The sequence below is a fragment of the Cyprinus carpio genome, chromosome B8 (assembly GCF_018340385.1).
Source record: "Cyprinus carpio isolate SPL01 chromosome B8, ASM1834038v1, whole genome shotgun sequence".
Classification (NCBI taxonomy): domain Eukaryota; kingdom Metazoa; phylum Chordata; class Actinopteri; order Cypriniformes; family Cyprinidae; genus Cyprinus; species Cyprinus carpio.
This window is the reverse complement of record NC_056604.1, coordinates 11,061,388-11,087,351: the sequence shown is the minus strand read 5'-3', so window position 1 is coordinate 11,087,351 and position 25,964 is coordinate 11,061,388. Positions and strand designations below refer to the sequence as shown.

Below are 25,964 nucleotides of genomic sequence, written 5' to 3'. Positions count from 1 at the left end.
TATTTGGAAATCTGTGTTGATCTCTGTGTTTTCTGTCATCTTATCTGGTTCATTCATTAGACTAAGCGGGAGAGATAAAGAAAAGGACGAGATGTGCTGTTTTCCTCTCATGTGGCCCCTGAAACCAGCAGTCTGTAGATTCACTGTGCTTCTGACTCTGACTCTCTCGCAGAGCAAACACATCCCGACATAACCTACCTCACCTCTGTGTCCATTGTTATGCTAATAGCTTTAAGAGGCTCCGTGGCCTTGAGCTGCAGACCACATGCCCTTAACTTCACCCTGCGAGAGTCTGGGAGTGTCGTTTGCACGGGTTTTGAATCTCCAGCTGATTCGTCTGAATCTTAACGAACAAAAATGTTTAAGACTTTGTACTGATTTAGCATATTTGTGCGGTTTTCAGCAAGAGAATGCTTGAGTGTCATGTGCGTGAACTTTTGACTCCCAGTTTTTGGTGTGTGAACTTTAACCTTTGACCGGATACTGGTTCAGGTCAGCCTGTCATAAAGAGGCGGGACACAAGGCAAAGGGGGTGGAGTTCGCTGAACTTGAGTGGCAGCTCTGAAAAGAGCACACCCGGTTGTTGTTGCTGTTTTTTTTTTAATATTATTTGAGGGGGTTATTTTTTATTTATGTACCTCTGCACTTTTGGCTTTGTTGACTCAAGTACTTAATTGTCTAAATTGTATTTTTAATAGTTTTATACAATATTTACATGCAATATGATATTAATTTGTCAACTATTGTGTCAAGAAATGCCAGTTTGTAAGGAATTTTAGTTTTTTTTTTGTTTTTTTTTCTGTATCAGCACAATACATCATCATAGACTGTAAACGTGACCATCAGAACTTGAAAATGCTACTTCAGGCCAATTTATGAGTTCATGGCAGGGTGTGTATGTATATCAGAGTTGAATTTCTACAAGTTGACATCTAGCATCTGTTTTGTTGTAGCCTCATTATTATACACTACAAGAGGAGGACTGCAGATTTGCGAAATGAACAAGTATTTGTTAATATATTTGATTTAAACCGTGCTGAAAAGCTGGTTTGCTGTCTTAGAGTGGTTTTAGGCACTTCTGTCACACGGTTAAAAAACAGCTAAGACCACTTGGTTTAAGCTCCTTTTTTCTTCTTCTTCTTCTTTTCAGCAGGATACCTCTGTGTTTTGTAAATGGGAAAATGCAGCAAAGTAACACTAATGGAGGGGCAAATATTTCAGACAAGTCCTATTACACAGATACACATGTATAGTAGACAAGTGGGCGAGTCTGAGGAAACATTAAACGACGGTTAATACTGCATAAAAGGCTTAGAGGAGCTGTCTTTTTGTCAGTCCAGTGGTGGTTTTATTTTGTGTTTGTGAGCGCGGATAAGAACTTGCTGTATTTTTCCGTGGGGTTTGGGGAGGTCTGGGTTTTTTACATATGTTCCTGATAACGTGGTAGAAAAACTCTTCCGTGATCTGAACAGAAGAGTAACCTTTAGTATGAAGTGTTAAAATTGGCATACAAATGCCACCATGTGGCCATTTGATGCAAGTTGTCATAAGGGCAAAAGATGTTACTTTTTATGTTTTTATTGCAAAATCATATTATGAATAAAGTCAATTGAGTACTGTTCATGGCGTCTTTTATTACTAGTTTCATTGTTAGGAGCCATCGTGACTGCTCAATCATCTTTAGAAATCTCAGTTTAAGCGTTGTATTAGCGTTACATTTATTGCGGATTATTTATATGAATATTTACAATTATTTATCTGATGAAAAGTCAGGTAAAAAAACAGTACTATTGTGACCTATCATTGCAATTTATTTATTTATTTATTTCTATTTTAAAGTAATTTATTCCTTGTGATGGATAAGGAATTTTTCAGCAGCCATAAGTCTAGTCTTTCAGCGTCACGATCCTTCAGAAATCCCATCCTCATAATACTTATTTGGTCCTTAAAAAACAGTTTATATTACGTTCTTCTGCTTACTGTTTTTTGTAGAAAACTGTGGATACATTTTAAAAGTATTTTAGTAGTGCTGTCAAGCGATTAATCGCAATCCAAACAAAAGCTTAATGTGTTATATTTACTATTTATATATAATACACACACACACACACACACACATGCATGTATATATTTTGAAAATATTTGCATGTATTTGCATGTTTATATGTATATTTATATAATTCATATTATGTATAAATTTAATACAAACATTTTTCTTAAAATATATACATGCATGTGTGTGTATTTATGTATACATAATAAGTATTCACATTACACGTATTCTGTAAACAGAAATTTATTTTGAATGTGATTAATCGCGATTAATCATTTAACAGCACTAATTTTTATGGAATTTAAAGCATTTATTTGAAATCTAAATCTTGTGTCTCGTGTCTGTACTGCCACTATGGGGGTTTTTTATCAGTTTCAATGCATCCTCACTGTTTCTATTAAATTTGTAAAACAAATTTTTACCCAGGTTTATGAGCCCTGATACACACATTGTGGTAATAAATCACCCTGGGTTAAAAAATATTCACAAACTCATCATCTGAATCAAATTTTTGAAATCTTTTAAAAAAAAAAAAAAAAAATCCTACAATAATCATACACAATTTAGCCAAAAGTATAGAAGCATCTGGAAGGTAGTTTTACTAGCTGTATGCCTCCATTGAAATGACACTATACACAAGACATATGCCTAGTCAGCTATGAGCTATTTTTGATCCTGGTGACCAATTAATATTCATTTCAAGTTAAAGAACAAGACCCTTCAAGATTTGGATCATGGTTATATTTACAGTTATTGTCCCAGTAGAGGGATAATTTCACACATACATACAACTAGAAAACCTGGAGTTCCATCTGCCCAAATCAAACAATGTTCAGTAATCCAGTTTCAACAATGACATGCACGTTTCAGAAACCATTAACATCACACTACACCACAAATTTTCACCCAATTGAGTTTTCAGAGTCAGGTAAAACCAGGTAAACCTTTCACAGTCTGAGACTTCACATCATGTTCATGTTTACACATTTCTAAATGGACTGCCCTTCAAGCTGGTCCAAATCTAGATCAGACTTGCATTAAACAGTCACAGTATTTTGTCTAAAAAGAAACAAATCTTTTCTTTTTTAAATCTAAGTGTTATTTGTAAAAATAAGCAATTTAGTTGAAACCATAATAGAAATCCCAGATGGAAGAAAGGAAATCACTTACTAGCTCTACCTTCATTCTCAACCAATTCTAATTCGAGCAAAAACAACTTGTCTCATTACATGCACAAATTTCCCAAACTAAAAGTTCTTATTCACAAAAGGGGCCATCGCTGTGGTCATGCTATGCAGTCAGAGAGTATATACACACTTAAGTAACAGGGTCCAGTATTTGAGAACAGCTTTTTAGTGAGATAAAAAACTAATCTATGTAAAGAAGGAAATCCATATCTTTGGGTTTGCATTAAGTGATTTGCAGTTGTTTTTATATATTCAAGCACTTGACTGATTAAATAGCACTTCCCAATTTACATCATTTAACCTCTTTGATCAACCCATATGCTTTTTTATATTGCATTGTTATCATTTTTACTCTGCAGTCCTACAATTTAATAAAATCAGGTTTATATTTTTTGGTCCAAATATCCTTATTGCAGCATGCAACGCAAAAATAATGCAACATAGCTTGGTTAATCAAATTCTGACCTCCCTCATACCAGCTCCTTCATATCCCTTTTTTCATAAGATAAATATTAACCTGTTTCTCTCAATCCATATTATATGGTTTTTCATAAAGACTGCATGACATCCAACCTCTTGCTACTTTGAGGATTGACGCAGCAAAGCATCAAATCAGAAAAACAAATGTATGCAATATGTATTTACACTATATAACAGATTCATTTTACAAAGAATTCAAATGACAAAATTAACCAACTGCATAAACGAAACAAACATTCAAATTACACATTTGGTTACAAAAAACAAACAAACAGAAACATTTATGGCTTATATGGAGTCTTGCTAAATGATCTACCTAGTTTCCTTTAAACCGTCAGTGTTTTTGGTGGCAGCAGTGCCGTTGACGAAGAGCACAACAACCACAAAATGCTTTTCTCAATGTATTCAGTCATGCCCTGATGTGTAAAAGTTTGGCTTGTTAGGTATTAAGATTGTCTCAAACTTTGTTGATAAATGTAACCATAACTTAACTGGCATCTTTGAACACACACATTCAAGTCACCTGCACTTACATATAAATCAAGAACATGGCTCAAAAAAATTATTTAATTAGGCAAGAAAATAATAGTAAATCAATCACAAAAATATAAATAAAAAAAACGGGGGGGAAGTCAAATTCACAAATGGCTTTTTGTGTTTTATATAAACATGTTTTCCTTCTTGCTATAATACAGAAAAATGTAAACAGCATGAAATAACAAACAATTTCAAAACCCTTATTCAACTATTAACTAAAAAATGGACACAAGTCTGAGTGGTGTTTCTATGTAGTGTGTGTGTGTTTTTTTTTTTTAGACCATGTCAAGTCCCTTTGTCTCCTATCTCTGAAGTGGGGTGACAAGGGCTTTTGTTGGACACCTATTTAGAAGGCAGAGGGTTTGTCTGGGGTGGTTTTGGGGTCAAGACTTCTTTGTAAAAGTTTCTCAATCTCGGTCTTTGTACATCTTCATGACCACTGGGCCTCTTGAGCTTCATCGTGGGCCCTGTGTGAGAGAGTTTAAAAACAGCTAAAACAACAGCCTTAAATAGACCCTAATCCCGCCTAACCCTTAGACCTACAAAACAATCCTTAAATAACAACAAGCCGTAAATAACACTCTGAACAATTACCAGCTCTCCGCAAGGGATAGAGAAATCCTTCTCCAAAACGGTCTCCTTTGGATGCGATGGGCGTTAGAGGGTGGCTTTCCCGTCATGACGCGGTTGATGCCTTCTGAATAGCCGTGTGTAACGACTCGGTCCACGGCCACGGCGATCTCGATGACTCGCGTGGAGTTGCTGCCGGCGTTTACGACACAACTCGCACGCTGCGGGGGTCAGGGGTCAGGTTCGTCTTCGGGAGCGCCCCCGTTTCATTGTTACCGACACTGAGAGCGAAAAAGAGAAGCGCTCTATCAGCATTTTATAACAGTAAGTTTAAGTATATTGGAGTAAAAAGCTTTTTATTAAAACCATTTCCCCGTCAATATTTTAAAGTAACGTTAAATCGCAGTTTAAGTCTAAACTTGGGCTCGCGTGTGCAAAGCACTCCGTCACTGTTATGTGAAGGTGTTGTTGTGGTTTCCAATACACACAAGACCAGCCTTTTTGAGTCAATATATTCATATCAGAATTACAATGGTACGGGCAAGTTACACACCCAAGGAAAATTATATGAGCACACATGTAAGTATTTATTAAAGTACTAGTGCTCACTTGCCTTAACCACAAACGCCACTAATTAGATACAGATACCAGTATGTATTAGATAATAATTAGAAGATACAGATACAGTTTTTTAGTACTGTTGGGTTGCCAGACCAGGGGGCGACAGTGATTCCGAGAAAACCCGCAGAAAACATGTAGTTACACGCACGGTCCACTTGTTGGCATCAGCAACGGCCTCGCAGTTTTGATAACGCGTTCATTATACTTTTTACCAACACATTATCGCCTTTATCATTACTGATAAGCAGACTTACTTAGAGGGGGTAGTATAACTATTGGCCTCTGATGCATCTTTAAAAAGCTTTATGTTTTCGTCTTATCAATTAAACCTACAAAGTCTCTTTCTTGTAAGAAGCCCTTGGATTAGATGTTTGATTAGATTTACGGAGCATTCACATTCCCAAAGAGAGCATGACATCGGCCAGGATTCAGCAAATGGAAGGCCATTGTAAAAAATCGCAAATCAAATAGTGCTTGGTAATGTAGAAATTGTTGGCCCTAGCATCTGCTCGTGAGAATGTAACTATTTTTAGTCAAAATGTTTCCTAAGCAGACACAATGCAACAGGGGTCCCTGTTTGTCTCAGTTACTGAGGTAAGGACCAAAAAAAAAAAACAGCTGGTTTAGGATTTGGGTTGGCGTTGGAAAAAGAGTCATATAGCACCTAGTGTGACAACCCCTTTAACACAGTAAGTTGTGGTCTTGGTGGTGGGTCGTCTGCGCACTGTACTGATACTTAGTCGAAGTGTTGACGCACAGCATGGGATAGGCACTTGTGCTCTTGGCCTCGATAAGCATTTGCATTGCTGATGGAGCTCGGAAATGGCCTCTTTAAACGCATCCGCAATAGGCACTGGGGGAATCTTTTCACCTCCGGCTGTGTGTAATCAGTGTCTGGGAATACAAACAATAAATTTCATTACCTGCACCTGACCAAAACCCCGTGAAATCTGTTGTTAAAAGTGCCAATTATAAACTGCTCAGTGACTTTCAGTTCCAGTGAGTATTACAGAGGAAGGCCCCACATCGGTTTTGTCGATGGATGGTCAAATACGCTTTAATGCGTTGCCGTTGATAAACAGGAAGTCATCCTGGGTCGTGTTTTCCTGTGATGTCAGCCTGAGTGCAGCCACCCATTCGTGACACACACGATAGGCTGTATCTCGGTTATCCGGCACTAGATGCAGAGTAGCCCTGAGCGTTGACCCTTGCCATGACGGGCTCCAAGAAAGACCCAAAATCTCTCCATAGCCGAGCAGCATCAGGGTTTGATTGAAGATCTTCGGGTCTTGCAGCCTGAGAATCACACTTTTTCCAAGCTGCTGACAGAGGAGAGATGCCAGGTGAGAGAAATAAACTAGAAGTGTATCAAGCTGAAAGTGACTAAACTAGCTTTTAAAAAGACTGAAAAAGGAATTTCGTACCTGGGTAGTGTGTTGCTGAAGGCCATCGGACAGTGAGAGGTTGTGCGTGGGTGTTTTTGTGATCCAGGTGCGCTGTGCTCGTCAGGCCGGTACGAGCCGCAACAGAGGTATGTCAAGACTGGTGGAAACACTTCAGAGTAGTCCTTTGGGTTATGGGGGGCTGCTCCCGTGTAGCCCCTCGTACAGGCGATCCAGTACCCCCAGCGCCCTGTCCCGAACCTTCCTTCACGACCCAGCCGCCTCGCCAACGTTCGGATAGATCTTAATGGCTTGCCTGGACAGGTGCCATTACGGAGGGACCCAGACACGCTCATTTCGCTTTATTAAAACCGCCCCTAACAACAGTATACTAACATGTTATTTTCAATGTAACAAATAGGCACCTCATGATATATTGTATCAATAGTCTTTAATAAATTTTTTTTTGTTTTATCTAATTAGATATTTAAGTTTAGATTGTTAATCAAGATTATAGAGAATAAAAGTTGGCTTGAAAATTTTAAAAAGTCTTTAATTTATTAGTATTTTAGGAATTTAGATATGAAATCCTCACATTAACAAATATGCTTGATATAATAAATATTTTAATATTTTACTTTTATTAAGTAGTATATTAATTGTTCTAGGATTTTTTTTTAAGTGATTAAATCATTAACATTTTTTAAATGTTTCAAAAGTTCTAAAAACAAGTTCAACACTAGATAATTTATTCAAGAGCCATATTTTACTTTTTTGTAGCCATTTGATTTTTTTTTTCCACTTAAGTCAACTTGCCTAGACACAGTTTGGGTTTTATTTATTTTTAAAATAATGAAAATCTAAACTTCACAAGTATTTTTAGATATAAATAAATATTTATTTGTAATACTTTGATTTTTTTCCTTAATTTTAAACATTTCAAGTTTCTTAAAACAGGTTTAACCCAGATTTTGAATCCCAGATTTTCAGTGTAGTCTCAGACTTTTGGATCTACAGTAAGTACATAAGTGAAATATAATTTTTACATAAAGTTAAAAATGGGTGTCATCTTAATGACTGGTAGTCATGTTTGTGTCTACCTTGTTTTGTGTCTGTGTATGTGTGTGTGTGTGTGTGTGTGTGTTACATACAGCTCCATTTTGTGAGGTTGTACTGCAGACCCAACGATCTTTGGCCAGGATCGCGCACCTTCCGGCGCACGGTGGAGGTTTGGCTCCAATCGACTTCATCTTTTCCTGCATTCTTCGCCCCACACCCGCGGCACCCCCATGAACGCTGTAGGCCGTATCTCTCGTAGAGTGTTAGCCAACGAGCCCTGGAACATACAAAAAAAACAGTGACTTCGTATTAGTACGCCTGTAAGCAGTCTCAGCGTGGTTGCCAAAAGAGTTCCTGTTCACATGTATATGCCAACATCAGCTGGCACACCCAGGGATCTATCAGGTGAGAAATCGGTTTTTAGTCATATCATTTCTGTCCCCTGGTATCCTAAAGGTCATGACAATATAAAACAGCAGTGTTTCTGGGGACACTGAAACCCACAGATTGAGACCTACAGATAATCACATGCTCAGCTTCTCCTACAGATGGACAGGAGCGAAACGATCATACACTAGTTTTAATATATATCAGCAGATCTGCATTATGTTGTAAGGGTACCTTTAGTGCATATCAGGGTGTTGACTGAGAGCAAAGTATGTTAGTGAACTCCTCCTGCTATCATGGAAGCCCAGAAGTCAATCATCTGTGGGGCACAGACACACAATAGCAATATGGGTGTAAGTTGGGCAGGTAATCTCACGACCACTCCTGTAGCTTATCTATACGCATCTGTCAGGGCTGTCACATCTCGGCATCGGTTGCAAATGCTGTCCATGTGGCCAGATACAAGGAGGACGTGTGTCTTGCGCGGGAGAGAGAACATTTTAGTGCTGAGAATGACTGGTGACTCATATAAACCCTTGTTTTGAGTTATGGAAGATGGTGTGGGTTAATATGGGCTATGTTTTTGCATTCAAACTCACATTGTCGTGACTAAGCATGACTCCCTTCGGCTTGGCCCGTGCGTTCCGGATGTGTAGATCCAGTGTGCAGCAGCGTGATTGGGTTTTCTGGGAGCTGATGATATTCATCCAGATGAAGCATCAGGGCTCATAGCTGCCAAGCTCCCTAAACTTGTGCCCACTGTGGCATCGGATATTGACATAGCAATGGCAGATTTCAATTAGTAATGGAGGGGGATTAAATTAATTTACAGAAAGATTAAGGTCTGAGAGCTGCATTGAAATATTTGACTAATCAAACTGTACCGTGCAGAGATGGGCCTTTTTGGAATCTTTCAGCTCATCTTTGTATTGAGTATAATGGCTTTTAGGTGCGGTAATTTGTCCTGGACCTGAAAATAAAGTTCACAGACACAGAAATAAGAGATCATCAGGGAAAAGGCCTACAGGCAGATGTGTTTAATCAGAAGGTACTGAATGTCTGATTAAACTAGAGAACCCTGAAGATCATTCTCAAGATCTGAGAACTGGCACGGTATTTTTTCTCTTTCTCTGTATACTTTCATACAATCATATGACAAACGGGAGGGCAATTAACATTTATGAATTATGAGATTTAGGGCATACATGTGTTTAACTACTGTAGCTTAAAAAATAATATCACAGTGTAAAAACTTCTGAATAGTAGTGTAGAGAAAAGTTATGATCTGAGTGTATTTAGAAAGGTTCTAGATAGGAATCATTTGGATATTTAGGTCCTTCACTGTCATTAACCTGCAAGATCTTCTGAAGCTGTTTTGTGGTTTTCAACCACAAGGATGTTGGCTTGGCAGTCTCCGCCACATACTGGCACGCCTCTGGATGAGTTGGTGGTGTAGATGCCCACAGCAAACCCCCTGCCAAGGCATAGAGACAATCCCTTAATAAACATCCTTAAGTCTGTTAAAACTATAACCAAAAGGGCGAGCAGTTCTATAACAGGAAACCAACTTTAAACATTAACCATCATTCCGCACCCACGATTCTGACTCCACCCTATTTGTATCAGGGATGTGATTTTTTCCGTATAAATATGGATTTCTGTATTTTTCCAACCTCTGAGGAACGACCCATGTGATTTGCATTGATCTGATGGTTTTTTTCTTTTTTTATTATGGGGGAGGTTGGTTACTGCCTATGATGATTGAAATAGCGCAAATGGCCTTAAGCGATTACCTAAATAAACTGCGAAAAGAAAACTCATCATAGACGGAATGCTCCTGAGAGCGCTGCACAAGCTCGCGGCATCATCTGCAGGAGCATTCAAATGATTCAAAGCGCCAAACTAGAGCAGAATCAGTGCTGAAACGTACTCGACCCGGTGACTTTTATGAATGGCGGAGAGAATTTGAGATTGCTAGTGCTGTCATAAAATTCACAACGGTTGTGCTGTAATTATATAATAGGCTGTAGTGTGACGCGCTACATGTCTGCTGTTACAGGACTGTTTTTAGTTTCGATTCACTCTTGGTGCACAACATTCATCATTAGAAACATTTATAAATCTGTTGATGATTACAAAAAGAAGTTTCAGTGTCCACATGATCTTCAGAAATCATTCTAATATGCTGATTTGTTGCTCAAGAAATATTTCTCATTATTATCAGTGTTAAAAACAGTTTTGCTGCTTAATATTTTTGTGGAAACAATGATACCACTCAAACATTTGTATAAGATTTAAAAAAGAGAAACAAATTAATAATTTTATTCATCATGCATGAAAGTGACAAAAAGTGAGTGAAGACATTTAAAATGATTTCTATTTAATAAATGCATTAACGAATTTAATTAATATATTAGATAAATGCAAATAAATGCTGTTCATTAAACTTTATTTTTATCAAAAAATCCTGAAAAATAAAGTGCATCATCATTTCCACACAAAATATGAAGCAGCAAAATTGTTTTCAACATTGATAATAATCAGAAATGTTTCTTGAGAGGCAAATAAACTGTAATTATTTCTAAAAGATCACGTGACACTGAAAACTGGAGTAATGATGAAGAAAATTCTGCTTTGCGTCACAGGAATAACATAACATTTTATAATATATTACAATTCAAAACTTATTTTGTATTTGTAATAATATTTCACAATGTTTCTTTTTTACTTTATTTTGATCAAATAAATTCAGCCTTGATGAGCAGAAGATAGTTATTTCAAAATCATTATAATTGTAATCTTTCCAAATTTCTGGCAGGTACTTTAATTATAATAATAATTCTATCTACTTTACTATAATATATTATAGTACTTTATTATAATATGTTATTATCATGTTGTCACGATATTAAATGCTGCTTTTTATTTTTTACAGGACAGTATGTATTTTTACAATATAAGATATATGTTTTAATGTGCTAAAATGTATATAGTTCTAATAATGAGTGGCTGGGGCGTTGCTTGTGGGCGTGGCTTGGAGCGTGGTCAGATTTTCCTTCTTTTTGTCTCTAGCTGATCACATGCCTGATGTTTACCAACTCAGACAATATGATGATGTTTACCCAAGTACAGGTTGGTACTTCAAACCATCCGTCTTCAACTAAAGTCATAAAGGCAGCTGGACAGTTTATGGCAAAGCAGAGCCACTTTTGATGAAAATGATTAAAGCTTTGTTTGGGACACAACATGGCCGTGTTCCGATCATGGGTTATGACAGTAGAATGCATGTATGTTTACTGTTTGATTTTGAAGAATCAAAAAGGACAGAGTGTAAACATCCTAAACAATAAACACTTACCCAGCTAAAAGTAGCCCCGATGTCAGCAATAAACCACTCAGCTGAGTTAAACCCAAAGGATACCGACGCCGTGGTACCGCTCCAGACCAAGCTGTGAACATATACACACAGTTAGCATGTGTACATAAACATTTCAAACCAAAATTTCAAATCGCAGGCCCCATTTGAAGCATAATGTAGTGTTTGCATGTAAAAGATGAAGTTGTTTGAGTTATCACTTTTAAGTATTCCAAGAAGTCCCACATTTTTGCAGTTAAATAAGTGTTTAGTTAAATACTGCCATTTATCTGTTTAAGATGTTTGCTAGTTCATTAACTCCAAAAGGTCATCCAATTCTCAAACAAAGTTTTGCAAGAAGACTTGGAGATAAACGTTTGTGCAGCAGTTTGGTAAAAAGACCCAGTATTAAACCTAAATTCTTAAAATAATTATTCTTTTTGTAAAACAGACTTGTTTATATATATGGATGAATGGATGAATATGGATGAATGTGCCAAGCTGCATCATATTTAAAATTTAAAGGGCACTATTCCTGCAAAATCCACTTTTACATGGTGTTTGGACATAAATGTGTGTTGGCAGTGTGTCATTATAGTGCTTAGCCTTTTAAACGTATTTGTGTACGTACATTAAGTATTTTTTTAACTGATCAGCGTCACGCTTGTGAGATTAGTTTGCGGCATTCATTGCGGGAGAGTTCGTTCGGTAGCGCAGGCTTCGGTCGCTGATCGGTCAGTTGATCTCGCTCTCGTGATGACAGGTCAGCATGGTGCAAACCTCTGTAACATCGTGCTGTTTCGTCCCACTTTCAGTGCATTTGGCTTCCCATATATATGGCTAAACATCGGTTCTATCGCTCTCAGTTATGTTGCTTCTACCGGCTGTTTATTGCTGTAGATATCCAATGCAGAGAGACGTATACGCAACGCTCTCTTCTGGAGATGGGGCGGAAATATGTAGGTAATTTGCATTTAAAGCGATACACTCCAAAACAGCTCTTTTTTAGACACCCAAAAAACAACATTTTCCAGCTGTTATAATAAATGATCTGTGGGGTATTTTGAGTTTGAACTTCACAGACACATTTCTGGGGACACCAAAGACCAATATTACATCTTGTATAAAGGGGCATAATAGGTCCCCTTTAAAGTCACATCAGCCAAAATATGACGCATGCCGTGTCATCTAACATCTCTTTCGTGATGTTCTTTCTTTTGTGTTTATGCTGCCTAGGGCAGCGTTTCCCAATCCTTGCTCAATCCTTGCTCCCCCCCAGCTCTTCATATTTCGTATGCATCTCTATAGCACGTACCATGTTTGTTCTATTCGACTGTAAGTGCCCTGCGAAGTGGACATCACCGGATATTCCGCCATGATTCCAGTTCGAAACGAGGTGTGCTCATGTTCCATTCAAAGGGCATTAAAGTGTGTGTGATGTGAGTTCAAAATGTATTTACAGAGGTATAGGATGCCACACTCATCTGTGTGTAAAGAAGCTGGGCAGCGCAAATCCATGAATGAATGTTCTGAAGTGAAGTAAACTTGAATGGATTTCTCCTGCTCAGGGAGTAGAGAGCAACACAGTTCATGTTCTAATGAGCTGGTTATATCAATCATCATGTTCTAGATGAGCTGGTTATATGATGATCAGGTGTTAACTAAGAGAGGACTTGCAAGGACTGGGATTGGGAACCGCTGGGCTAGGGGTATACACAACTCAATCTGAAACCACTCCCATAGGGTTTGAGTCGTACAAGTTACACTCCTTTTTAGTTTCTCCATAAACAAAACCATGGAAATCTGCCCACATTGGCCTCCAGGCATGACGTCCTGTTCCCCACAGGGAGAGCGTGACCAGTTGGGAGTTGAACTTCATCCATAGACTAAGGCATGGAAAAACTGAAGACGATAAACAAAAGCCTCCAGCTGGAGAGAGAAACTATTCTCAGGTACTGTGGCCAAATATCCTCAAGCTGCACAACTGAGGGACTAAAATCTGGCTCTGACTGGGTTGTGCCAACGATTCAAAAACATGTCCAGGTCCTATTACACACCAAAAGCAAAAGTCAAAAAATGAAGTTATATATTTTGAATAAAGAAAATGAAGCCCATTTTAGAACATCCATCCTAATACTTATTAATTTAATGTGAACAAAAAAAAAAAATTTCATTACCATAATGGAAAGAAATTAAAATGGCAAAAAAGGAATTATTTTTCTTTATTTAAAATATTTCTTATTTCTGTCTTTTCAAATTGTGGTGAAATACGACCAGGACTCATCCCATACGCCTTATCACACAGTGCACTTATTGCTGGCACTTTCTCCCGGAGGTAACCTGAGGTCAAATGCTTTATTCAAGGACACAACACTGACTGCATGAGGTCTGTCTGTGATCTCAATAACAGTTACATCAGATTATGTGTGTTTATTAGGTTTTAAGTGTTTTGTTATCAGGTACCCCTGACATAAAAACATTCCTTTTATCAGGGACATTAGCGACTCATTTTAGAGAAGACTGTAATGCTAAACAGCCATAATCTCAACAGCGACCGCAAGAAGATAATGAAAATTACTAGTTACTCAATTGCTAAACAATAGAAAGCCATGTTCAAATCTGTTATGCTACCAAGGTGCTAGACCAAAACTCAGCCTGTTAATGCTTCTCAACCTTTAGTATGTTTTCCCACTGTATTACAATTAGGGCTGAACAGTATCAGTGTGAAAGAGTTTTAGGCTAGTTGCCAGTCTGTCACAATTGGTTCTGAGTGATGTATTGAACACTGAGGTGATTTTTGCTGGTCTTACTCGCTATGATATTTTGTTAAAATAGTATGTAGTATAAAAAACCTGATTTAACAGTCCTCACCTTGAGGAAGCTCTTGGCAGCAGTGCGGCAAGATTTGTAGTACTCGTTGTATGTCATGGTTTTCCACTGCTCTCCATCTTTCCAGCCTAGTGCGTTGTAGTTGCCAAAGCGTTGGACCGTAGAAGTAAACATCTGGTTCACAGTCAAGGGGGGTTCAGCCTCAGGGCCGGACTCACCCATCCTGAGCTTCACCTCTCCATCCCTGTGTGTAGTCCAGAGCTCTGTGCCCTTAGCAGGCAGGGAGAGTGAGTCGGGACGAGGGGTGGCACCTACAAAGGGAACAGCCATTTATTGCCATTAATAACTATTTATTTTGGACAGTGTTGTCTGATTATCTTTTAATCACACAACTGTACACCACACAAACCTGTATAAAAACAGTTCTGTATGAGTAACATGGTACAGTTATGGTATCAGGTAGTACTTTGAGATATAACAATGCTGAATAATAAACACTGTATAAACTATTATATTCAAAGGAGCAAACACAGTAAAACTTCATTGGTAGTGAAATCTGTTCTAGTATCTATGTTGTGTGTTTCTGTGCACAGTTTCTAAAGTCTGAAGTGTCTGTGTGGTCTTTTCGTTTGCACAGAAGATAAAGAATTTCTGCAGCAGCGTCTGTTTTAAATCAGATGTTTTAGTGACACACTATCGACACTTTCACCCCATTCATCACTAGTATCTAGTATACACACACTAGCACAGAGTTTCTGATGAGGCTTCAAAAGCAGAGCACATATCAGTATGCAAACTCTTTCAGAAAGTGACACCTTATTTCATTCATGCCAAACAGCACAACTTTTTTGCGAACAGTTCAAAATTTAAAGGTGAGTGTTTTCACTAAAAACAAAATTGAATCTGTTTATTTCACCAGTTGCAAGGGTTTATGGCAGGAGTACTTGCTTGGAAACAATTTTTGCTTTGGCTGCTTAAGGAGCAGAAATGACAAACTTCACATTAAAAAACAAAAATAGTTAAAGAAAATAATATCTACATGAATTTATTTTGACTGATTTTGCAGCGGTGCATGAAAGGGGAAGAAAGCCACCCTATAACTGTACAACGTCCTGTGCGGCATCAGTCTGATAAACCTATAACTATATGCTGACTTCTGCAAAACTGTTTGAAATGGAAAAACAAAGCCATCACAGCAGCTTGACCTGTAATCCAAGGTCATGTGACTTGATGACCTCATTCAAAGCTCTGTTATCTTATGTAAACACGACAGACAACAGCAGAGCGATGGAACTTCTGGAAGTTCACACATGAGTTGCTTTCAAATTGCTCTACAACTGTTTAACTCATATGTGACTGTAAAATTACTATAAAAACATGTTCATTGCATCCTGCAGTGAAAGGAAAGGGAAGTAGTTTGCATAGGGACAGAAGCGTCCTTTTAAACAATTGCTCTACTGAGCACTTAAAGGCCCTACTGATCTCAAGTTCTCCAAAAGTTGAGGTTGCATTAGAGTTTCATGATGAAAACACTGAGGAACATTGAGCTGCAAGTTGTGGGTTAGTGCTCTGGCCAGCTTTTCATCGCTCTGCTCTTTTATCTGTGTAGTGCAGAACTGACATGCACACATGGTGGTTTTGGGGCCTCAAAAAGATGTATATGGCATGTGTTCAAAATGGTGGTTACGGTCTTATGTGCGTGTATGAGCGAGAGTAAGCGAGTATGTTTGTTTGTAAGACAGTAAGAATGTGTTCTAGACTTTTCACCCAAGTGTTTGTGAGTTTAAAGTGATTTGCGAGTGTTTGTAAAGCAGCGAGAGTGTGTGATCTCACCTGATTCTGTGTGCGTGGTCTGTTGGGCTTTGGTATTGATGCTCTTCTCTGGCACATGATGATTCCTCCTCCGATGACTCACTGTGAGGAAATCAGGAAATCGAATAATGACTTTTCCAGACAAGCATCATTCTGGAGTTTAAATAGTTTCATCTCTCTCTCAGACAGCCATAAGTATCATCTTACATTACTTACATTATTCTGTGAGCAATGAGTCAAATGAGTGTTAAGCGTCTTTCACCATAGTGCAAAACTTGTGGTCTTTTATGCATATAAGCGTTGATTACATTTACCTTGCAGTGAAGTCACATGACAGTTTGTTCGTCTATGTGAAATTTAATGTCTATGTTATCAGTGCTTTTAAAATAAATTCTTAAGACGTACTGCATTTCATACAGTCTGACATACACTAATGTTCAAAAGTTTAGGGTTAGTGATTTTTGTTTTTGGAAAGAAATGAATACTTTTGAATACAAGAATGCATTCATTTGATCAAAAGTGACATTAAAGACATTTTTAATGTTACAAAAATATTCCAAATAAATACTGTAATATAAAAACATTACAGTTTTAACAAACATACTGTATTAAGAAACACAACTGTTTCCAACACTGATAATAATTAGTTTATAAATATATAATAAATAGTTTCTTGAGCAACAACTTAGCATTTTAGATTGTGACACTGGAGCAATGGCTGCTTAATATTCAGCTTTGCCATCACAGGAAAAATTATAAATTAAAAAAGTTATATATTATAACATATAGTTATTTTTGTTTTATCTTACCTTCTTTTCCTGATACTATTTATTTTACTTGCTTTACACAACTGTAAGGGACATAAAAAGTGATGTAATAATGCATGTCATTATGTTAAAAGTATCTTTATTTTATGAACCTGGCATGGCACAGGCAAACATCCAGTGGTAACACAACCAGTTTTACTACAATGACAAAAATCCCACATGCCTTATATTTTGTTTACAAACACAAAACTAATGTGGGCTGATCAACTTGTCAAGCTTGTACGTATAAATATCCAATGGGAATTTAGTTGCAGACCTGACCTAGTTTGCATGCATGCATGCAAGTGTATTTGCACACCAAAACAAGAAAATGAAATAAATGGAACTGACTTTGCCGTAGACTCGGCGCTGGTATCGGGTTTCAGGGAGGCGAGACTGTCTTGCTGTTCCACAGGACTGGAGGAGGCTCGCATCAGCCCCTGGATGGTCCAGTCACTACAGCTGTGGACATGGCTGTAGGTTCACACGCAGTCACTAATGAGAACAGACACAGAGTGTTAGGAGTAGCACTCAACCAATTTTTTTTCAGCACCTAAAGTAATTATCTAGAGAGAAGGGTGGCCTTTAGCAGATATATACAATTTAATGACTGCAAATGAGACATATATGAAATTAAGACATAAAAAGATAAATTATTAGAACTAAATGAATACTTTTACATTATATTTACTCTGAGTTGATTTTAAATATTTATAGAAAATTCATGCTCAAGTAAGCATGGTCAACAGCTAATTTTGAACTATACAATTCAACAGTGAATAGGATGTTGAGTAAAAGCCTAAATCTAAAAGTAAGCACACGAATGACAATGTGACAGTCACATGGCCAAAAAAGCATGAAAATGATTTCAACAGATGGGGCCTTCCCTTCTCTTCAGTAGGGTTTTCCCCATATGAAATCAACAGTTTTGTTTCCCCCTTCAATCAAAGAAGATCATTCACTATGATATCAAATTTTTGGAACAAGTTGTCCAAAATCAGATTAGTCTCCCCTTCACTTCATTTTTATACAACCTTTTATAACAACCCTCAATAAACAGTCTTATTGGAAACCATAACAAGGTCAATTGCTCCGGCAGATGACCATATTATTCCACAAAATTCCCAAACATGGCCCCTGGCTCCTTATCTCTCAGGGTGGACTGAACAGTAATGCTATCATTTCCGAAAAAGGAAACGCGTCACTATGGCCAGAAAAATATTGCTGCCCACCATTATATTATCTTCTGCCCTCTCCATTCCAAAGCCTGAACTCGGCACCTTTAGAACAGCATGTTGTTTTTACACACCGCTGCCATGAAAACACATGCCAGTGACGCTGCTGCCCTTCTGTAATGAGCTCTGGCAGCAGGGCTCACATGGAGAACAAATCAGATATTGCCAGCGCAAAGAAAAACAGGCTTTCAGATGTTACTGAACAAAGTGAAAGAGAGACTGAAATAAACCCAGGGCATGAAAAACAAACCTGGTGCTATTCATCAGCCTTGTGCTTCATGAGCTCTTGCACAAAGGTTTTGGTTTTGGTTTTAGGTGCTTTTATGGATGAGATAATGAATATGGTGACTTTTTATAATAATGAGCAACAAGAACTGTGGTAGTACTGACAAGATTGTTTGGTATATACACATTATTGTTACACTGAATGACATCTTAGTGGGTGTCTACTGTTTATTGTTTTGATGCTTGAAAACCCCTTTTCATGTAAAAAAAACCCAACAACAACACTGTATTTACATGTCCAATACATTTCGGTTTAGTAGAATGATTTAGCCTCTTCCTTCCCCACATTTCCAATCAATTCACCTTGGCAACTTTCCTCCCAGCAGAGCAGTCCTCATCTGCCCTCAGCAGGTGCCATGGCAAGAGATCCTTACAGACACTCTCTAACCTCTTCCAGCCCCAGCTGACTCTCAGCATGCACTCAACAATAGCAGATGCAAATCCTGTCTTGCTGACGTCAGCTTGCCTGATAACATCCTCATAGACTCCCCTTGTCTGGAAACTCAAGGTATAGTGGTCAAATTCAAAAGGGTTCATTTGATGATTTTTGAACCCATGTGACACTGCATCTCATTGCGGTTTGACTGATGTTCCCTTGTGTGTTCTTGTAGCTGGTGGTGTGAGGATGTAACTGATCGCATTTTAGAACATGTCATAAGATTCCCACACTACACTGTCAGCTAGCTTTGACATTTATCTGGATTTTTAAAACTCAAGCAACCTTTACATTAAAACCTGAATTTTCAAATGCTTGAATACTATCAGTTATTCATTATGTAGAAATACACATCTTCATCTGCACATTCCAGTTTAGTCTCTCTTCATTTCTGTATCTTATCTTAATCAGTCATCTGCTGTCATGTGATAAGTCCAAAGCTGGTGAATAAGTGGCGCCATGTCATCACTCTACAGTGATACACTGCATTTATAGTGCGACATGGCCCTTGGCAGCAAAAAAACCAATATTTCTTTCCTAATGACTAAATATCAGCTGATGTTCAACTGGTTTGAAATTTCATCCTTGAATTAATGTCGTCATATCTCAGAATGTCTATATAGTATATATATAGCTCAAAAAGCCCCATGTGGGTGTCCAGGAACATCCTTTGTGTGCTTGTGGGTTCCAGTAGTCCTGTATTTTCCACTCTGGGACTGCTGAGGGACTTTCTGTCAACATTCCTGGTGAATTTGCATCAGGAGAACTGGCCTCAACCTGAGACCTACACTGATAGTTTAAGTTTAGATTTTGGATTTTTTTGAAATAATTATTTTATCTAGAATGCTACAATACAAATGATCAAATGTGACCTTTATAGAGACATTTATAATGTAACAAAATATTTTTATTTCAAACAGATGCTATTCTTTTGACATCACAACTGGTTTCAATAATAATCAGCATCTTAGAATGATTTCTGAATGATGCTGTAGACTGGAGTAATGACAGTTCAGCTTTGCCATCACAGAAATAAATTACATTTTCAAATATATAAAATATATAATATAATATATTATATTACAAGTGTGTCTACCCAGCAGAATGATAGGAGAATATAAGCACCATGTCCTTGAGTGTACACAAGGGTTTTGCAAACCATGTCCAGCCCCACCTCAGACAACAAAAAACATCCTGTAATTTACTGCCGATACATACCAGGCCGTCAAACCGGCATTAACATACAGGACTCACCAGGGAGAGACAGGAGAAGGAGGGGTTTTGTCAACAGCTGATACTGGCAGCAACATGGTCGCTACACTCAGCCCCCACCTCGAAAAAGTTACCATCTTGTATGCCGGCACAGAGAGCACGATCTTGCTCATAAGAACAAACGGATGAGAAGTACACTTAAAAAGTTTCCAGTGCCCTTTTTCCTCATTTAATTTAAACAAGAAGCTTGTGTTTGACACAAATATAGGCATGTAAATTTCCACTGAAACCAAATCGCTCATATGTAAAAATCGTCTCACCCGGCGTGAATGAGGCCACACCTCTAAATTCATACCACAATTCACATCCATTCGGATCTAAACACATCGAATACAAAAATTATTCACGCATCACAAACACAGATCTGTTGCTTTAGAAACTAACTCCCAGTGTTTAGGGCTGTGATTCATTCTCACCCAACTTTAGCTGCTATAAAACCATCATTTAACATCTGTAAAAACCAAAAATGGACTTACATGCATCTTTACCAGGTTGGAAAACACTGCTCTGTCTTTTGGCTTTCTGTGGGTCCTTATCAGGAGATGAATGCCCGTTTCTGCGGTTTCCTTAACGCCTGACTCCAAAATGATGGCCGCTTACTCACGCCCTACAAATGTGCATGTAGCACATTCATTTTCAAACACAGAGCTTTCCCCTCCTCCGTAACCACACCCTCAACTGGCACCATCACCCCCTACAGTACCTCCACCCTCCCCTCACCAACAACACTCCTCATGCTCTGATTGGCTGAAATCTCTCACCCCACAAGACCTCACCCCCCATATAAGGGCATACCAACCCACTGAAGGCAGGAGGGGTGGAGCTTTAAAACATGCACGCCACTCTCACTCTCATACATGATACAAACCAATGCAGATGAGCTAACAAAAGCAGCACAGCTGCACTGACATCAGTCTATAGACACGTAACCCACAAACGCACATCTGTCCTGTTTACAAGCTGCCGTAATAATGCTGACATTGTGCAGCTGTGCATTTACATACATGAGTCTGCTTGAGCTTTCTGCTCTAATTTGCCATCTTCGTCGCATGAGCAACCACAAGTGCAGCTAGCTGACCTTCAAGAGTTCATCTCATCTAATCAAGGAAACCAAAAACTAAATATGGAAAGAGATGTGCAAGCAAATGCTTCCTACAATGAGCTGTTCTCATATGAGAAATATAAAAAAAGCACTACATAGATGTGTATACAGGATGCTGTGCATGTTTAGTAGGGTTTAAACAAGAACAGAATTAGGTCAGAATAAACTTGAAGCTGCTTTAGATGGTCTAATTTTACTTGATAAATGACTTTGAATACTCAAAAAATTTACTGTATGTGGCTGACTGTGTGTCACTGGTATGCAAATTACACATACTTTGCTCTTCATTTGTTGCATTAGCATTGAAAAGATTCCTGTGTCTGTGAATTTTTTTTAAAGAAATTGATCCTTTTCTTAATCAAGGATGCATTAAACCGGCTGAAAGTCACAGAAAAAACCTTTGTTAAAAAAAAAGATTTCTATTTCAAATAAATGCTGGTCATTTTAAGCATCATGGCTTCCACAAAAATGTTTTCAACATCGATTATATTAAGAAATGCTTCTTAAGCACATAAGCATATTAGAATGATTTCTGAAGAATCATGCACTAAAGACTGGAGCAATGATGCTGAAAATTCAGATTACCATCACAGGAATAAATTACATTTTTAAATATATTCAAATAGAAAAGTCCTTTTAAATTGTAATTATATCTCACAGTCACAAACAGTTTTTACTGTATTTTGATCAAATAATGGAGCCTTGGTGAGATGTTTGAACCATATGTAAAAAGATAATAAATATATGTGAAGTGCAGGCTTCTGACCACAAAGGTTAGTTTAGTTTAGCACAGGCATGTCGAAACTGCACACACACACACACACACACACACACACACACACACACACACACACACACACACACACACATATATATATACATATATCACTAGATCTACATCTTAACTTTAGTTGCACTGAAGCAGCAAGCTACATTTTTCTTTAAAAAAAATAAAAAAATGTCTCAGAAATTTATGGACGTGAATGTAATTTGGCAGCAACAGAAAAGGACAGAATATGCACAAACTATAGAGACTTGCTTGTTTTGTCCTTGTGCACACCGAATACTGTTATTTAATGGAGGAAAAAGAGCAATTTTTTTATATAATGTCAAAAATAGTAGAGTCCATTTAACAGTGACTGGTTAAAGTTTTAGTAAACCTCACCCCAACAGTTCACTAATACATGAGTTCTTATTTGATCACATATGACCTGAAATTAAAAGCTTTCAAAAAATGGTAATGTGAAAACATCAAGAAACTAAACCAAGAAACCAAATATTCCAAATGTGTATTAAAGTTAAGCAGCACATCATGTAAAATTCTGACTGATGTACTACAACTTTTCCCATGACACATTTCCCAGCTTCACTTAGAGGAACAGGAAATTACTCCTGCACACACAAACAGGAAAAGCGCAGTTTCCTTTGAAACAGGAAAGGTTCACATTGACATCATTGTCCCTCCTTCAGTGTCCTTCCATGCAAATCAATGCACAAGATGTAATCAAATTATATATATATAATGTATTAAAATAGATATTTCCTTCCCCATGGTTACTAAGTAATCCATTTACTAAAGATTATTTACATTACGCCATTAAATCTGAACCAGCGGTCACTGTTTTGAATGTTATTTACACATTTACCAAAGGAGTGGTGTCAGACGCTGATAACACAGCCCACCATATGGTTTATTATCCAGTGTTTACTATTGTAGAACACATGACAGTATTTCTGTTGACTCATTAAGAAACTCAATTTTTGAAATTCTGGATTCTTGGAAAATACATGGGCATGAAACAAATCTAAACAAATCTTTTAAAAGAATTATTCATTCTATTTAACTTCCATAAACTTATATTTTTCAGCTATAAACAATGATATTATTAGTTGGATCTACTAAACAAATAACGGTTCCACCAAAAACAAACAAACAAACAAAAAAACAGTGTAAATAAACGAAACATCTTGTCCGCAATCAAAGATCTGCTGACCATAGAGAATTATTTCTGCCATTGAATAAAAAGGTATTTGCGACTTCCAATTCTGACTTTTTCCCCTAATTTTTTTTTACAAGTTTATTTCACAACTCTGACTTTTCCCATCAGAATTCTGAGTTTACATCTCACAAGATTTTTTTTTTTCCCCACCAAAAATAATAATTAAATAAATAAGGTAACTGTGATTTTTTTTTTCTCTCTCACAATTTGGACATGTAAAATGCAAGAGAATATGTCATAATTGTGAGAAAGAAAGCTGCAGTTCCTTGATTGATTTATTGATTGTGTGGCAGAGATAAGATTCCACAGCACAAAATCCCCAGCACTACTTTGGGCACTGAACCGAATGAGTCAGACCCTTAAACCTCAAGGAAACTACCTGATGTTCAGTCAGTGGTCTCCTGTGGCCTGTTTAACTCACTCTGAATGCAGCGGATCATTTCATTCACTGCATCAACAACCCACACCAACTCAAGATCTCATCATTTGACTATCCTAGAAACCCCAATAGGTGACAATTTGCATTTCTCGGGAATCATTACTCACGTATAGGCAAACATGTCTACCTTTGAGTAACAAGGGTAGTGTAAATATTCGGTGGTAATTTTAAGTGACACTGCAGTGATGTTCCTCTCCACCATAGTCAGACCTTCGACCAGCCAATGACGGCGTGGCTCTGGATAGCCATGCGATCACGTGACCGCTGAGCGAATAGCCTATCCTCAGCGCCGCTGCCACAGCAGAGAAGCGTCTCCAGAGGAAGGTTATGCGCGTCAGTTTGTACTACAAATCTCGCGGGGATGTGGCTGCTAGGGTTACCAGGCAATTAAAAAACTGTAACTCAAACACAAACAAAAAAGGTGTTGAGGGCTGCATGTTACTTAATTTCTTTTAATGTTACATATCGTATGTAGTGCAAAACACACTGAAGTTGAGTTTTTCGAGATATATATATATATATAATTATTTTTGACTTGATAAAAGATTTAAAATTATATGACATGCGTGTGACAGACATGCACGTGTTCGCACGTTTCACACTTGAGAAATCTGAGCAATCGGAATGTCTTGCTTGGTCGCTAATTAGGCTAATGTAAACACAAATAACTAGTAGCAATCACAGACTTAACTTTTAGCGTCACTAATATAACACTCACAAATACATTCTCATTGAGATATTTAATTTCGTACTCACCGTTAGTTAAAAATATCCGGATTTCCAGGTGTTACAGTTGTCACTGCAAGGTTTATGCAAATTTCAGATTCAAAGATAGATTTGAAGTCAGTTGTGAATCGCGATGAGAGAGAAAGATAACGCACGCTGATGTGTCTGTTTGTGTTTACGCGTGAGACTGTCTGAGAAACACACACCGGTTGACCTCATGAAGCTCACGCCTGCTCATAAACTCATCATCATGAGTGGAGAGCGCCAATCATTTCTCAAGCGCCACCTGCCGCTCACTTGTCTTGATTCCCGAGTAACTCCAAGGCTGCGGCGAGGACGGACTCAGTAACTCGAGCATGCTCTTCAGCTACACCGCCGTCTCCTTGGTAACCAGGTACACTAACTAAAACAACTGTATCGGGGGCTCATTGTGATGGAAATAACACCAAAACTGAGAAATCAGTTTCACACTATATACTGCACCTCACTCTTTGATCATCGTGGTTCTGAACACGTAAACATTCGTAATCTAAATAGTGTTAAGAATAACGAATGCATTGTATGTTTCCAGCACAATTTTAACTGGGATACTATATAATAATAATGATAATAATATATTTTTTTTAATCGTTCAGGGTCTTATTTATTAGCTCAGTGTGATATTAAGCTTTAAACAACAACAACAAACGTTTAATAATCAAAACAAATATAAGTCCTCAAAGTTTAAAAAAAAAAATTCAAAAGAAGTTGGCAGTTTGAATAAGCATAATACTTTTATATTTTCTGCCAAAAAATGTGCAGTAGACTGCCAAGACAGACAATTTTTTTTTTTCTGTCTTTTATTTTATTCCAAAATAATAACTGGACACCAGTTACTAAAAATTACACGTATGTAACAATGCAGCATAATGCAGTCAGAAATTAATTAGATGTTAGTTATATATGCTTCACATATATAGTTTTAAAATACTTTGCAATATACAGTATGCGCTTATATAATATAATATAATATATGCTTTTATAATATATGAAATATAATATAGGCTTGTATTCCTTTGAAAACAGTAATGTGTTTAATCTACGGTGATATACCGCCACCAAGCGGTGGTTGTTGGGAACTACGCCTGACATCATGGACAGTTCTAACGAAACAACTAGTAACCTTTTAGGTTTTAAAGTTTCTAGATTGTTCTACCGTTTATAGAGCTGCGTTGTTCAGATATTACTTTGTAAATGTATCAGTATTACTTATATTAAAATAGGTTATGCAATGCACTAACCAAGTTTTTTTTTTAACTTCTCTAAATTGGCAAACCATGCGGAAAGACATGTAACCAAATCAATTCTGGGTCGTTTTTAGCACCTTTATCTGGCAGTTAGCGCGGTAAAAT

General features: G+C 37.6%; 1 pseudogene; it reads right to left on the bottom strand.

Annotated features, from left to right (window-relative positions):
* Window positions 1–6,494: 6,494 nt before the first annotated feature.
* LOC122138330 lies at window positions 6,495–24,933 on the bottom strand (annotated as a pseudogene).
* Window positions 24,934–25,964: the final 1,031 nt, after the last annotated feature.